The sequence below is a fragment of the Grammomys surdaster genome, unplaced genomic scaffold (genome assembly GCF_004785775.1).
Source record: "Grammomys surdaster isolate TR1022 unplaced genomic scaffold, NIH_TR_1.0 267, whole genome shotgun sequence".
NCBI lineage: Eukaryota > Metazoa > Chordata > Mammalia > Rodentia > Muridae > Grammomys > Grammomys surdaster.
Window position 1 is genome coordinate 3,643,270 of NW_021604708.1, and position 15,413 is coordinate 3,658,682.

At 42.1% G+C, this 15,413-nt stretch overlaps 2 pseudogenes; one reads left to right on the forward strand and one right to left on the reverse strand.

Annotated features, from left to right (window-relative positions):
• Positions 1-1,322, forward strand: part of LOC114628362 — a 13,690-nt pseudogene extending 12,368 nt beyond the window's left edge.
• Positions 1,323-9,850: 8,528 nt separating this feature from the next.
• On the reverse strand, positions 9,851-10,891 carry LOC114628363 (annotated as a pseudogene).
• Between the last annotated feature and the right edge of the window lie 4,522 nt (positions 10,892-15,413).

The following is a 15,413-nucleotide window of genomic DNA, read 5'->3' on the forward strand; positions in this document are numbered from 1 at the left end:
AATCCTGCTTTTCAGGTGTGATGGGGTGTTCAGGGCTTGCTATATTGGGAGAACTGGGAACTGATGATGCCAAGAAACTTTGGTTTCTGTTGCTTATGTTCTTGCGCTTGCCTTTCGCCATCTGATTAACTCTAGTGTTGCCTGCCCTCACTGTGTAAGACTGGAGTCTGTATTTCCAGTTATCTTGCTTGTTGCAGAGCTCCTCAGAGTCCAGATGTCTCTGTAGTCTTATGATTCTAATCTTGGTGTCTGCTGCTCTGATTGCAGTGGCTCCTCTGCTGCTCTGAGTGCAGTGGCTCCTCTAGGATGACTCAGGAGTCAGTCTCTCCACAGGACAGGAGTAGATCAACTCAGTGTCAGCTGCTCTGAGTACAGTGGCTCCTCGGCTGCTCTGAGTGCAGTGGCTCCTCTAGGATGACTCAGGAGTCAGTATCTCCACAGGACAGGAGCAGACCAACTCTGTGTCTGCCCCAGCCCACAGGACCAGGAAGGGAAGGAAGGGCAGGAATATTATCTTATTTGTGAGATATATGTAGTCTTCCATCATGGGTCCTGACAATAATCATATAGATCTTATTGTCGTCCACTTGGCTTTTGTAAACACAATCATTAATTATTGCAAAGGGGTCAAAATATTGCCTCCATTTTTTATTACAGAAATTCCCTAAGTAAAGTTGGTTGTAAAACTATAGTTTATTAGAAATGGTTGCCTGTGGCCTCTCCATTTGCACCACCTGTCTCCTCAACTTGGTCCAGGCTATCACCATCAATTCCAGGATCACCCTTTGTACAAAGCTCAAACTGCACACTCCAAGGCAATTTTTGCATTTCTCCTCCTCTTTTGTATCTTTAACTCCCTGATAAGCTTCAACTTGCTGCACTATGTCACAGCAGGTAGTAATTTGAACAGGTCTGTAGTTGGGATGTTTACTGGGTATATGCTGCCATCCAGATGCAGAGTTAAGTGGCTGTTCCTCTCTCATGCTCTTCGTGATGTCATTTTCCAGGATCTTATGGGCTGGAGCAATAGGTTTATGAAACCCCATCTGAACAAATATCATGTCCATGTTCTCTACCTTCACAGCCCCAGGTCTGCAAACAATTCTATGCCAGGTATTGGAGAGACTCAGAGGGTTCTTGCTCTGATATCCTGTTTCCTTCTCTTTTATTGGGCACTCTTTATTTTTTCCTATTACACAGGTTCCACAGTAACACATGACTCCACAATACTAAATATCAAAGCATTTTTAGTACTTAGTTATGCTTGTCTCAGCCCGTTTGTCCTGATCATCAGAGATGTCTGTGTTGGTTACCACTGCTGAGTCTCCTGAGAAAACAAAATGTAATGCTATATACACAGGAATGGCATTGCTTTTGCATTCAAATGTATCAGAGCAACAAATTCGTTAAAATAATACATTTAATTTTTTGCAGACAGCTGGTAATAGATAATTGAAGTCAGACTCTAGGAAGAGGGCAGGGATGTTTACTATCCGACCATCCCACACTTCATATCATGCAGTTAAACTTGCTGTATCCTTCATAGCAAAATGCAGGAGGGCATGCAGTCTCCTGATAGTAGAATTTTTCCACATGCTAGAGTTTTACTCTTGTAAGAACCTCCAAACTTTTCCTGGATTCTTGTTCCTTCTTCTGCTCTACCATCACCATTGACTCCCCTACTTATTTCAAAGCACTTACTATGTGCAATGATCAAGTGAACTATAAGGATTTCAGGAAGCATACTTTTCTGAAGGTCACTTACAAAGTGGAGATGAGCAGGGAGAGAAACCAATTCACTACAGCTAGTAAGTGCTTGGCATTGCTGGGTACAAATCACTGAGGAACAGGTAAGAATAAACCCTATAAGGTAATTCCAAACACATTCAAGACAGGGTTGTGTGGTCACAAAATAAATAAGAAAACACAGGACAAATGTTATCTTTCAGAGATTGCCATTGTAATTTGGAACAAAGCTCTAGTTGAGAGCAACAGGCCTAAATCCAGGGTTCTGTAAATATCTCAAGAAGAGTGTACTGCAGCATCTGCTTCCCACCTCTGTTCACTACTTAGTGCCCACACAGAAAATGTGGCTTTTGCTAGGATACCTTGTCCTGGCCTTCTAGCCTTGCTTACAGAGTTTAGAGCTCTATCTTCAATACTGCTGTTCTAGCACATGGTATTTACAAGCAGACATAGACATAAGAAACTATAATCTCTGAGGGGAGCCCTTTGCTGAAGCCCTGTAGTGCAGTCTTATCAGACAAGAAGATATTGGGTTCTGAGGCCTCTACAATCACTGGACCAGGAGGATACAGAGAATCCAAATACACACTAACTATGAGTCTTCCAGACTTGCTTTGCTGCAAAATTCCCAGGGAGACATCTATCTTTGCTGTGTGTGCACTATTGTGTGGACCAATATGTTGCAAAAGACTGTTCACCAAAGCTATGCAACACCTCACTGCCCTTCCTATCTGAGGAGAAATGGAAATATCACAACAGCCACTGAAGGAGTCCCAGTATCTGACAGGGAGGTCAAACACACAGTTCTCTAGTCAAAAGTTAACACTCTCAAAATATGGAGGGGAGAGGCATGTAATAGCCCTTGTTTTGGTTTTGTGAGATATTCATGTCTTTTTGAAACATGTAAATACTGTCCAGCTTATGGCATACCTGTGGAGAAGGGCTTTTTCTCCAGACACCTCAGGAGTATGCACAGAGTTTGCAGTCTTTGTCACTAGTGGGTAATGGACAAGAATAAGGAGTCAATGTGTCACCTGACACATTTCTATCCAGAATGTTTATTGTCTCTATTTTTCTCTTGCATGTTTAAAATAAAACACATATGTCACAAACTTTTTAGGTACATAGTTTTGATGTACATTGACATCATACAGACAAGTTGTGTCTGAGAGGAATTAAAGAGACTGACACAACAAAATGATACTCACATCTCTAGACAAGTTGTGAACAACATGAACAGGGTGAATATGAACACCAGATGAAGGAAATGTTATGAAACAAATAAATTCACAGAACTAATTCTTGGGGAAATTTAGGGTTTGATTCAGCCATGATGGTTATCAGTATGGATGGGAAACATAATGATCCTTGCTACTGGGGTTGGAGATATGGTTTAGGAATTAAGAGCACATTGATAAGCTGGCAGAAGACTCATGTTGGGTTCCTAGCACTCCATGTTGGTTTACAACCTTCAGTAACTCCACTTTCAAAGATTACCATCCTTTCTTACAGCCTCTGTGTGGGAAGATGCCCTTTAAAAATTCAAAAAGTGTAGCTTGAATAGCAACCCAGGCACAAAATCTTGACCTACAATCTATCTTGTCTAAAAAATCTGCCAAGGCAATGGTGGAAGAAACTTATAAGAACAACCAAAATGTGCCTAGTTTAGGGCAGAGGTTTTGTTCACTAGATTCACTAGAGAGTCCACATACCTAAGGTAAGCCCAAATGCTATTGGTTTTTTTCAAAAGATACCAATAAAATGACTCCTAAAGTAATATGTACTCATAGATCAGTGTGTTGTTATACAGTCACCATCAGAGAGCCTTCTCCCAGCAGCAGATAAGAACACACAACATGATTTTAGGCAGAAAGTGAGTTGATATGGAAGGCCTCCATTAAATCCCTTGCCTCTGAGCACGGGGAATCTCTTGAAAGAGGAGACAGAAACATCTTAAGAGCCAGAGAGGATGAAGGTCACCAGAGGAACAAGGCCCTCCGAATCACCTAAGCAAAGTACATTTGAGTTGACAAAGATGAATTACAGGCCTAAATGAGTATACAGGAGGTCCTCTGGAGCTGCAGGAAGTTCAGGACACAAAACTTGGTTAGTTGTTCATTTTCTCACCTCACATTCTTCCTCTCAAAATAATTAAACCCTAATTAACCTGGGAATAATTTCAGAGCAAAACAAATGCTGTCACAATAGGAGAAAAGGAAGCTGTACTTCAGGGACTGAGTCCCTACAGTAGCCTTCCTTCTCACTAACACTGTGACAATATGAAACCTGAAGTCTGAAGTACCTGATGGTAGCCAAAAGCCCCACAGGTCCAGACACTACAAATATTACCTAGCAAGTGTCATCTATCTACGGCTGCCCCAGTTCCTGTCTGAACCACAGAGGTCCAGGTGAGTACATGGAGGTGAGATCTTAGATCCCCTCAGCTGAGACATGGAGAGATGTATTAAAGCTGAAGTCTCTCTCTGATTAAGACAGGGAGTAGATGAGAAGCTCTGTGAGCCTTAGGTCCTCCACTCTCCTTCTGGTCCTATCAAGCCTGATCACTGGCTCCAGAAAGATCAAAGGAGACAAGTTCTAGGAAATATAGAAATTGGACTGATGTGCTACAGCTCTGTTGTCTATCTTCAGGTTGTTATCAGAAGAGAGCTCCTGGTGGATCTTTACCTCCTTTCCTTTATTAGAGGAATCAGTAAGATATACAAGATTTTCAGATATCTCATAAATGTGAGACAGTAACGAAACATCCTAGGAACGTTAGCAATAGAGAGTCTGAGGCAAAAATAATTGTTTTGCAATGGTTTACAGTGGTAGGTTATTTAAGAAAAGATTTAATAATATAAAAATACATTTTTTACCTTCCATATTTGCCAGGATTGTGACCCCAACAGACTCACTGGTGTTTGTAAAGGTTGTATTTTTCACTTATGATGCATTTCCATTTTCAAGTATGGACCCATGTTTCTTTCACAATAGCTTTATAATTCCACATTTGAAAGTTTTCCTTCTTGAATCATCCTTATAGTCTCTTGATTCTATCACCTAATATTATAAATACTTATCATAACTTTAGTCATTTTAGGCTTCGTTCATGTGGAGAACTTTAAACCACAGTTATCAAGACCATCTTAAGAATTCCTGCTCTAGCCGGGTGGTGGTGGCGGCGCACGCCTTTAATCCCAGCACTTGGGAGGCAGAGGCAGGTGGTCGAGGCCAGCCTGGTCTACAGAGTGAGTTCCAGGACAGCCAGGGCTATACAGAGAAACCCTGTCTCAAAAAACAAAAAACAAAAAAACAAAAAAAAATGAATTCCTGCTCTAAGGATCCAGGCTGTGAACTAGCACATCCTAAAACAGCTCATCTTAACTTTGTTCCAGAACTTGGCAGTAAAGCAGAACGATCTTTCTTGTTTTGTTTGATTGTCTGCTGGCTTGCTTTTAGAAAATCAGGGTAAATGGATAAAGCCTACCTCAGATTTGGGAGGTGGGGTTAAACCCACTATGGGAACATCTATCTATCTAAACACAAGTCCATCCTATCTTTTAAATTAATTTCCCTTATCATTTCCCATTCTCCTGGCTATACTTTCCCCTTTGGAAGTAAAGATGACTTTTATGGTTGCCTTTTTCCAGACAATTTGTGTGCCTTTGTTCCATAACTTTAAATTTTCCTGAGGTTTTCGTGAGTCTCAAATTGACTCCGTGCTTTAATATTATGGCATTCGTAGGTTTCAGTATTGTGTTAAGGTAAACTTTCCAGTGTTATGGTCCAAAAATTAAAGATGAACCACCCCAAGGTTCTGAAAAGATTCTCCTGATAAAACAAAATAAGAGTCCATGAAGTATATCCAGGAGAGTGGTCCTTGAGGGGCTGTGCAGTAGTGCTGAAGTTAGAGGCTTGGGGTTTGGTTCCTGACCTCCAAGTGAATGTGAATTGAGAAAACAAAACAATACCAACAACCACAAGCATAACCAAAACAACAATAATTGTAGCAGCAGGAACAATAACAGCAACATCCAAAATGTTACCAAATTTCTGTAACTAATTTCCAGCTTCCTCAGGCCAATCCTTCTCTGCCTACATTTTAATGGTGTGAACCAACTCAGGAACCCATTGGGCCTGGGGTTCATTATCTAAAGATATTAAGTGATAATTCTGCAAGGAATGGAGGTTAATTATGAACAGAGGAGTATTAGATTTTTGTGGTGGATCTATTTCCTTCAAGAGTGGCATGGCCATTGATCACCATGAAGCAAAGTGACTGTATGCCCCGCAGAATACATTTGCTTATAGTCATGCAATGGAATAAGCTTAGTGGTAGAGAAGTAGCTTGTCTTATGGGACTGGCAATGAGACAGGCAAGGTTTTATTGTGGGGTGCTATGGAGAGTCTAGTCTCCACTTCTTCCTGTCATAGCTGCATATTCTCTTGGGAAGTTTATAAGAGGTGGAAGCTTGATTGAGGGTTGAGATTTTTTTTTCATCTTATTTTGGGTTTTTCTCCAATGTTGGGGCCAGAGTTTCTAGATGAAGTTGTTTTTGTGTCGTCCATGCTCCTATGAATAATGATGTGCCCATGTGATCCAAGTTAACTGTTCTATTCAGCTCAAATTGGGTTGAACCTATTCTATGCATACTCCCTCCCACTTATTTATTTATTCACTTTACATCTGATCAGTGTCTCCCTCCGAGTACTCCTATGTACAGGCCATTTCCTCCACCCTTCTTCTTCACTTCTGAGAAGGGATAGGTCACCCCTGGCTACCATGCCACCCTGGCACCTCAAGTCACTGCAACACTAGGCTCATCATCTGTCATTTAGGGCAGACAAGGCACACCAGTTAGAGGAACAGGAACCACAGACTGGCAATAGGGACAGGGTAAGCCTCTACTCCAGTTTTTGGAGGACTCTCATGGAAGCCAAACTGGACATCTGCTACATATATATGTGTGTGTTGGGGGAAGCGGGGTAGGTCTAGCCCTTGTATGCTCTTTGATTGGCAGTTCAGTCTCTGAGTACCCAAGAATACCTTTTGGGTTCCTCAATCTTTCCCCAACTCTGACATAAGACTTCCCGAGTGTGGTCTAATATTTTGCTGTGGGTCTCTGTATCTGTTTCAGTCAGTTGTTGGTGGGGACCTTCTCAGATGACAGTTAATGCTAGGCTCCTGTCTGTGAATCCAGGTTACCAGGTACAAACAGCCTGAGGATCCAAGTTAGTTGAAGGAGGAAGTCAGATCTACACTGTGTCCCTATTGATCCTCTGAGGACACCTCAGCACATACTCCCCAAATTGGTAGGGCTTGCCACTGCATTCATTTATCTTTATTTTACACAGAGCACCTGTGTATCCAGGCCAGTCATGATAAATATAGATGTTAACAGTATCTTCACATATTGTCTCACGGCTTTGACTAATAATGAGGCATCAAAGTGCACAGTGAATCCACTACCTGTGTAGTCGCAGTCGTAGCTGTTTTCTTCATCTGCACATATACCTCCATAGAAATATGGTTGACTGACTGGTACATTCATTAAGATTGAGTTCACAGTGGTCTCCAAGGAGTCTAGGTGCATAGTCACAAAAGCCCCAAGAGGATCCTGACACATGACACCAGGTAGACACGGCTGAGATCCACATTCATTAATTTCCAACTCACAGTTCACACAAGAACACTCTATATCTATATCATTGATATCTATATCTATCTATATCTATATCTATATATCTATATCATCATCTATATCTATATCATCTATCATCTATCATCTAATCTATCTATCCATGTATCTATGTATCTATCTATCTTCTATCTATCTATCATCTATCTATCTATATCATCTATCTATCTATCTATCTATCTATCTATCTATCTATCTATCTCATCTATCTATCTATCTATCTATCATCTATCTATCATCTATCTATCTATATCATTTATCTATCTATCTATCTATCTATCATCTATCTATCATCTATCTATCTATCATCTATCTATCTATATTCTATCTTTCTATCTATCTATCTATCTATCTATCTATCTATCTATCTATCTATCTATCATGTATTTTCCTATCTCATTCATGCAAAGATCAGAAGCACATTCATCTACTTACAAGACACAATGCCTCCCTTGGTGTCCAGGCACACAGCCCCAGCAGGATTAGCTATTAATAATAAGAGTAGCCATTACTTTTATCCTGGCATGTCGCGCCTGACTCGACCAGCAAGAAAGGCACAACCAGGAGCTCTTCTTTAAGCAGTTTATTCAGGCCTTTTGAACAATCTTCTACCCCTAGGGGAGCGCCCACAGCCCTTAAGTACCCTAATGGTAGCCAACCCAGGCAGGCCACGTGGGGGGAGCAGATAGGTCACCAGCAACGCGGAAGTGCCCTAGTCAGCAAGCTTAGCCAAATAAGGACTTATTTATCACAGAGAACTCTCACCAGCTGGATGGAGGAAGGCAGAAGCTGGTGCCATCTCAGGGTGTGGCACAACACAGCTCTCCACAGTTCCCCCTTTTTGTTTTTAAAGCGAAATGGGCAAGAGTAGAGGTCTGATCTCTGAATCATAAAAAGGGACATCTTATAGGCTCTCCTGCAGGTGTCATCCACCCAAATCAAGCCTGACCCGTCCGATGCCATTTTTACTCAGAGGCGGGAGGAAGATGGGACACTTAAGGGATAGGGCGTCATCAACCCACATAAATCAGACGTGCTCTTCTTGAGGCTGCTAACTGCAGGCAGTACACCTCAAGTGCAGTGCTTGGCCTTACAACCAGAACGCGAAGGACGATCACTGGTACATGACTGCTAGCCATGCTTGGGGGGACTGTCCTGCCTCAATGGCTGCAAATGCTTGCACTATCATGGCCGCATTCCGCCGCTGGGTAACCCTGATCCGGCAAATACACCACAGGCCCACAAGGGAGACCAACACCAGGAGACCAGCCATGGCACCCATTCCCGCCCATTCTTTCAGATGTGCACTAACAGCTGCCTGGGCATTAAGAGCCGCAGCCACATTGCCAGACAGATCATAAGGGTGAAGGCAGTTTGTACTATATGATCCATGGCGATAGCTCCAGTCACCGCTCCTGCCACAGTTATGGAAATGTCCGTGATGATGGCTGCTGCTATGCCAAAATCTCGTTTCTCTCTAAACAGGGTCATAGAATGAGGAGCATCAACTGGCACATTCGAAGGGGGATCATCAAACCAGGCTGCAGATTGATTATACAGCATCACACAATCACTATAATCACTAGTATTCCTGATTTTCAAAAAACACAAACTACCTAACAAATCAGTATCTCTATTCTCATTTATGCTAGCAAGCTCTCTATCTAAAGGCAAAAGGGGAACATCTAAACTCCTATTAGTAGTAAAAAGGCGGGGAAACACTTGTGCATCATGACATATCGGCATGGGTCTCGGAAAGACTGATAGGATCCCCCGTCGTGGCTCCATCGAAGCTGGTATCCAACTCAGGCTGAACATCAGCAGTACCACCAGTATCACCTTCATGCTTGCGCTTCCTTATCAAGTGCTCTGGAACCCACAACGGGTCTTGCCGATCCTGGGGAAAAACACAAACAGATCCTCTCGCCCACGCCAACACGGGATCCGGTCCATGCCACACTCCTGTAAGAACATCTTTCCATTTCACAAACCCTTTCAGGGAACCTCCCTGCCGCTAATGGTGATCAGCTGCAGAAAAGCCATCCACATCCAAATTTAAAAAATTTAAAGTAAAAAGGGCTAAGGATATTCTTTCTTTAGGGGTACAGCCTTGGCCTATTCCCCCTTTTTGTTTTAATAAGGCAGGCCATGCTTAAGTTGTACTTGCATCTGAACATAGAAGGTAGCAAAGGAAGATATAGAAACATTCCAACATATAGCACAAAAGCAAGTACTATTATCACAACTCAAAAAACTACCATTATATACAATAAACACAAGGAGGGGCACATGCATACCGGTGTGGGCAAAAGGAAACATCTTGTCCTGGGCTTAATAACGTTCTTATTATGGGAGGTTGCAATATATGGAGAAAAGGTAACAGCATTCTTCACAGCCCAAGTAACTCACTCATCTTGTCTATCTACATGCCGAACTTCAGGATTTCATTTCTTTAACTCTTTCTCAAGCCTGTCTACTTTAGCTCCTAGAGTATCAATAATATTTTCTCCATGTTTAAGCATAAAGGCTTCTAATTGTTCAGGAGTTCTCACTTCTTGAGTTTCCTGCATCATTTGGTCAAAATCTTGCTTTTTCAAATATGATCTTGAAACAACTCGTTCATCTAAATCAACTTCTGCCTTAAATCTGACTTTGCCTAATCTCAGGTCTGTGGCTTTGACATTACGGATTGCCCTTACTGATAAGTCACTCTCCAGGAGTTCAGTAAGCTGCTGTACTTGCTCGGGTTGAATGGATCGTCTTAGGAGTGCTTCTGTGTTAGTATAGATGAGGAATGCCGAGACCACACCTAGTAGGGTGCCCACACCCAAGGAACCCAGGCTGTCATACAACGGATTGCCTGTTATGGAGGTAAGGCCCATGCAGGTAGCTGCTATTATCACTCCTAAAACAGCGGCAGTGTCCTCCAATAGAATAACATTTGTACTCGGATCACGACTTTCTATGACATACTTGTAAAATGATGTGTCCTTGGCCTGGGCCCTCCTACGAAGTTCATTTATAGCAACAAGAAGTGTTGCTCCATCAGACACCAAAGATCCTGCTAAAGTACAATATGCCCATAGAAGGGATTCCATTGGTTGAGGATGAAGCAATCCCATGACTCCATGTTACCAAGGGAGTCCTGCGCCCATCATGAAAATACCAACACCACTGATCAATGAAGAAATATAGCACATATTTGAAAAGCCATATGGGTGAAAAGGATCTGGTGTCTGAACAGACTTGCTGATACCCAGTGCTAGCAAACCCTGGTTACAAGTATCAGATAATGAGTGTATAGCTTCTGAGAACATACTTGCTGAACCCGTATAAATCCAGGCAAGAAATTTAAAGAAGCAGTTTAAGCCATCAATGCAAATAGCAGCCATCACCACTTTTCTTGGTCCCTTAAGGAACATTGGGAAACATTGAGCTCTCTCCATTTTCAGACTTTTGAGATCACTCTTCTTTTAACTGCTCTAGTGTATCGCTACCCTTTTCTAGCTCCTTGATGCGACTTGTCCCAACGCTGGGAACCTTATAGTTTCTGAACTGAGAACTTTCTCTTGTCCCACTTACCTGGGAACTTTCTCTTGTCCCACTTACCTGGGTACTTTCCCTTGTCCTACTTACCTGGGAACTTTCTCTTGTCCCACTTACCTGGGAACTTTATCGTTCCTACCCAGAAACTTTATCGCCTCTTTTACCAAGGGCCTTCCTATGTCCCAACGTTACCTGGGAACTTACCGGTGCACCACCCAAACTGCTTGAAATTCTGAGCTTCAGAACCCCATACAGCCACCACTTGTCGCGCAGACTCAACCAACCAGAAAGGCACAACCACGAACTCTTCTTTAAGCTGTTTATTCAGGCCTTTTGAATAATCTTCTACCCCTAGGGGAGCACCCACAGCCCTTAAGTACCCTAATGCTAGCCAACCCAGGCAGGCCATGTTGGGGGAGCAGATAGGTCACCAGCAACGTGGAAGTGCCCTAGTCAGCAAGTTTAGCCAAATAAGGACTTGTTTATCACAAAGAACTCTCACCAGCGAGATGGCGGAAGCTGGTGCCATCTCAGGGTGTGGCACATCGTAGCTCTCTACAGTGGCACACAGTCCCATTGTGGTAAGGGCTTGAAGCACACTCATTGTGATCTGTTTCACAGAACTTTCCAGCAATAACAGCAGAGCAGATACAGACAGGATGCTCAGGTTCATTATGGCAGGTGACTCCATGTTAGCAGGTGCCTCCATGTTGGCAGACATTCTCTCCATAGGAATTAGTGTCAGTTTCACAGAGCAGCCCTCTGTACCTAAGAGGACATATGGTACATGATGTCCCTTTCTTCTGGTATATTAACACAAATGGCAATTCCTTGGCAGGAACTGGAGAAGTAAGGGTCTTTAGATCCTCACAATTTTTGTCAAATTATTGGCTATATCTCAGCAACAATTGTTTTGTGGAAAACCCTTTCACATAGAATTGTTTTGGCAAGAATTTAAGAGATACCTGGTATTGTTTGTATTGCAAAATGAATCTTGGCATCTCAAGTCACCACAAAACTAATTAAAATTCTCTCTATCTGAGGCCAGAGAATACAGCTTGGCTAAGGGAGCAGGATCCATAGGCAGGCAGCAGAGTCAGGGTAAGCTTTCGCTCTAGTTGTTGGGAGACTCACATGAAGATCATGGTGCAGATCTGCTGTGTGTGTGTGTGTGTGTGTGTGTGTGTGTGTGTGTGCGTGTGTGTGGAGAAAGAGAGAGAGAGAGAGAGAGAGAGAGAGAGAGAGAGAGAGAGAGAGAGAGAGAGATGGGGCAATGTCCAGCCTTTGGATGTTCCTTGGTTGGTGGTTCAGTTTCTGGGGGACCCCAAGGGTACAGATTTGTTAACTCTGTTGGTCTTGTTGTGGAATCTTTATCCTTGTTAACTCTGTTGGTCTTGTTGTGGAATCTTTATCCCCTCTGGGTTACTCAATCCTTCCCCCAATTCTTCCACGAGACTTCTTGAGCTTGGTCTAATGTTTGGCTTTGCCTCACTCCCTATGTTTCTGGCAGTCGTTGGGTGGAGTCTCTCAGAAGACAGTTATGCTAGGCTCCTGTTTACAAGTATAACAAATTATCATTAATAGTGTCATGGATTGGTTTTTGTCCATAGGATGGATCTCAGGTCAGGTCAGTCATTGGTTGGACATTCCCTCAGTATCTGTGACATCTTTGTTCCTGCACTTCTTGTAGGTAGGGTAAATATTAGGTATAAGGTTGTGTGAGTGGGTTGGTGTTCTTATCCCTACACTGGGAGTCCTGCCTGACTACAAGAAATGGTCACTTCAGGCTCCATATACCCAACTCTAAGGAGTCTCAGCTAGAGTCACCCCATTAAACTCTCTGGAGCCTCCCCAGTTCCAGGTCTCTGGTATATCCTAGAGATGCTCTCCCCAACCTGTTGCTGATTTCCATTCACTCTCCTGGCCCTTCTTGACTTCACCTACATCTGATCTCCCTGCCCTCCCCATTTGCTTCCTAGTAACCTCTTTTACCAGTTTCTTCCCTCCCTCCACTTCCAATGACAATTTTATTTCTCCCTCTGAGTGAGATTCAAGCATCCTCCCTTGGGCTCTGGAAGGCAAGAACACTATCAATAGGACAAAACAACAGCTTACAGATTGGGAAAAGATCTTCACCAATGCTATATCTGACAGGGAGATAATACTGAAAATATGCAAAGAACTCAAAAAGTTAGACATCAACAAACCAAATAACCCAATTAAAAATGAGGTACAGAGTTAAAGAGAATTCTCAGTAGAGGAATCACTAATGGTCAAGAAGCACTTAAACAAATGTTCAAAGTCCTTGGTTATTAGGGAAATGAAAACCAAATGACTCTGAGATTCTACATTACACAGAATTCTACATCAGAATGGTTAAGATCAAAAACTCAAGTGACAGGACATGCTGACAGGCATGTGGAGTAAGAGGAACATTACTCTATTGCTTGTGGGAGTGCAAACAGCTCTGGAGAAATCTGGAAGAGTCTGGTGGTTTCTCAAAAAATTGGAACTAGTTTGCCCCAGTCCCACAGGGCATTGAACTGGGATCTGAAGAATTGGAAGAGAGAATTGGAGGACAGGGGATGCAAAAAACGGTGGCTTGTCTATAGTATGATCAAACTGCCATTTTAATTTTTTCACACAGGGGTTATATACACATAGAGGCAGGATGTGGGGAAGAGGATGACACAGGAGCATAGGTGTTCTCAGGGGCAGTACAGATATCTTCCAGAACAGAGTGTTGGCTAGGTAAAAGTTCACAGAAGAAGTAGGGAACAGGTCACTATGACTCTGTCTATGATTCATTTGTTTTTATCTAAGTTGGTACTTTCCACCAAGGCTACCTATCTACAAGACCTATGACTACTTGTTCTTATCTAGGCTGGTAATTTTCCACTAAGGCTGCCTGTTTACAAGAACGGTATCTGTTCTAGGGTCAGTGTTTTCCCACAGAGACCAAGACTTTGTGTTAGCAGGCTGACTTAGGCCTATGGCTGACTTAGGCCTTCAGTGTGTAAGCAAGGCTGCTCCTGACACTAGTTCTACCTCAAGACCCAGCTTTACCACTCCTGGGCATATACCCCAAAGATGCTCCACCCTCCCACAAGGACACTTGTTCATAGCAGCTTTATTTGTAATAGCCAGAAACTGGAAACATCCCAGACACCCTTCAACTGAAGAGTGGATTAAAAAATTTGGTTCTACACAATGGAATACTGCTCAGCTAATAAATACAAAGATACCATGAAATTTGCAGGCAAATGGATGGAACTATGGACACTTTTTACCGTATTTGGGGTAAGCAGATGTTTTACATGTCTTCCTAGGAAAATCTTATGACAAGGAAAATTTTAGGGTAAAGGTTCTTAAGTTCAGTAGTGCCAGAGCACTTTATATTTCTGATTATATGAGGATCCAGGCAAAAGCAGGATTCACAAATAGAGGTAGTTTCTGAGGGCTGTACGGTGCATTCCACACATTGAAGGCTCTAGTTTCTTTTGTATTTACATTGTATCTGTAAATCATGTGGTATTTGTCTAAATGTAGTTGACTTATTTTATTTAGTGTAATGTCCTATAGGTCCATGCTAGCGACATAAAATGCATCCAGCATAAAGACATTATAAGAATTGAGATGATGTTTATACTTTTCAATTGCCAAATCTCTCGCATGTTTCCTGAAGAAGATAACTGAGTCCCATTTACAGGTTGCCTTCACTATGCTTTATGTATTTAAACATGATTCCCATTCTGTATTTAAAAATTTTAATTTATGTTCCAATCAAGATTTTGTCTTATTTTATCTAATATTCTCTGACTTTTAGAGAGAAATGTAAAATAGCAACTCTATGCACCATTGAGAATCTAGATCATCCTTGTTCATGCTGTATAAAAAATTATACATGTTCTATTTACCATTTAAAAAATTTTAAATTAAATTTAAAGTTTACTTTGTGTGTTCCTGTGTGTGTGTCAACATGCATAGCATGCTGGAGTCTGTTTTCTCCTTTAGAGATAGATCAGGATGTCTGGGTGCCAACAGGTGCTTTTATTCACTAAGTCATCTCTCCAGCCCCCCAATTATTCTTACTGTTGAACAACCCTCTCCATCACTCAGATTAAACACACCTTTCTTTCCTTCTTCTCCATGTTCTTATATCACGTCCTTTAGAGTCAAGTTACACAGACTGATTTAGAAGGTTGATTTATCTGTTTATTTTTATGTCAGATACTTAGAAAATAGCTTTAACATAAGAGCTGTAAGAATAGCATTAGCAATGTACATTACTTATAAACAAATTACATATACTTTAGAAAGACAAGGCTTTGGGCTGGGGCAGACACAGAGTTGGTCTGCTCCTGTCCTGTGGAGATACTGAATCCTGAGTCATCCTAGAGGAGCCACTGCACTCAGAGCAGC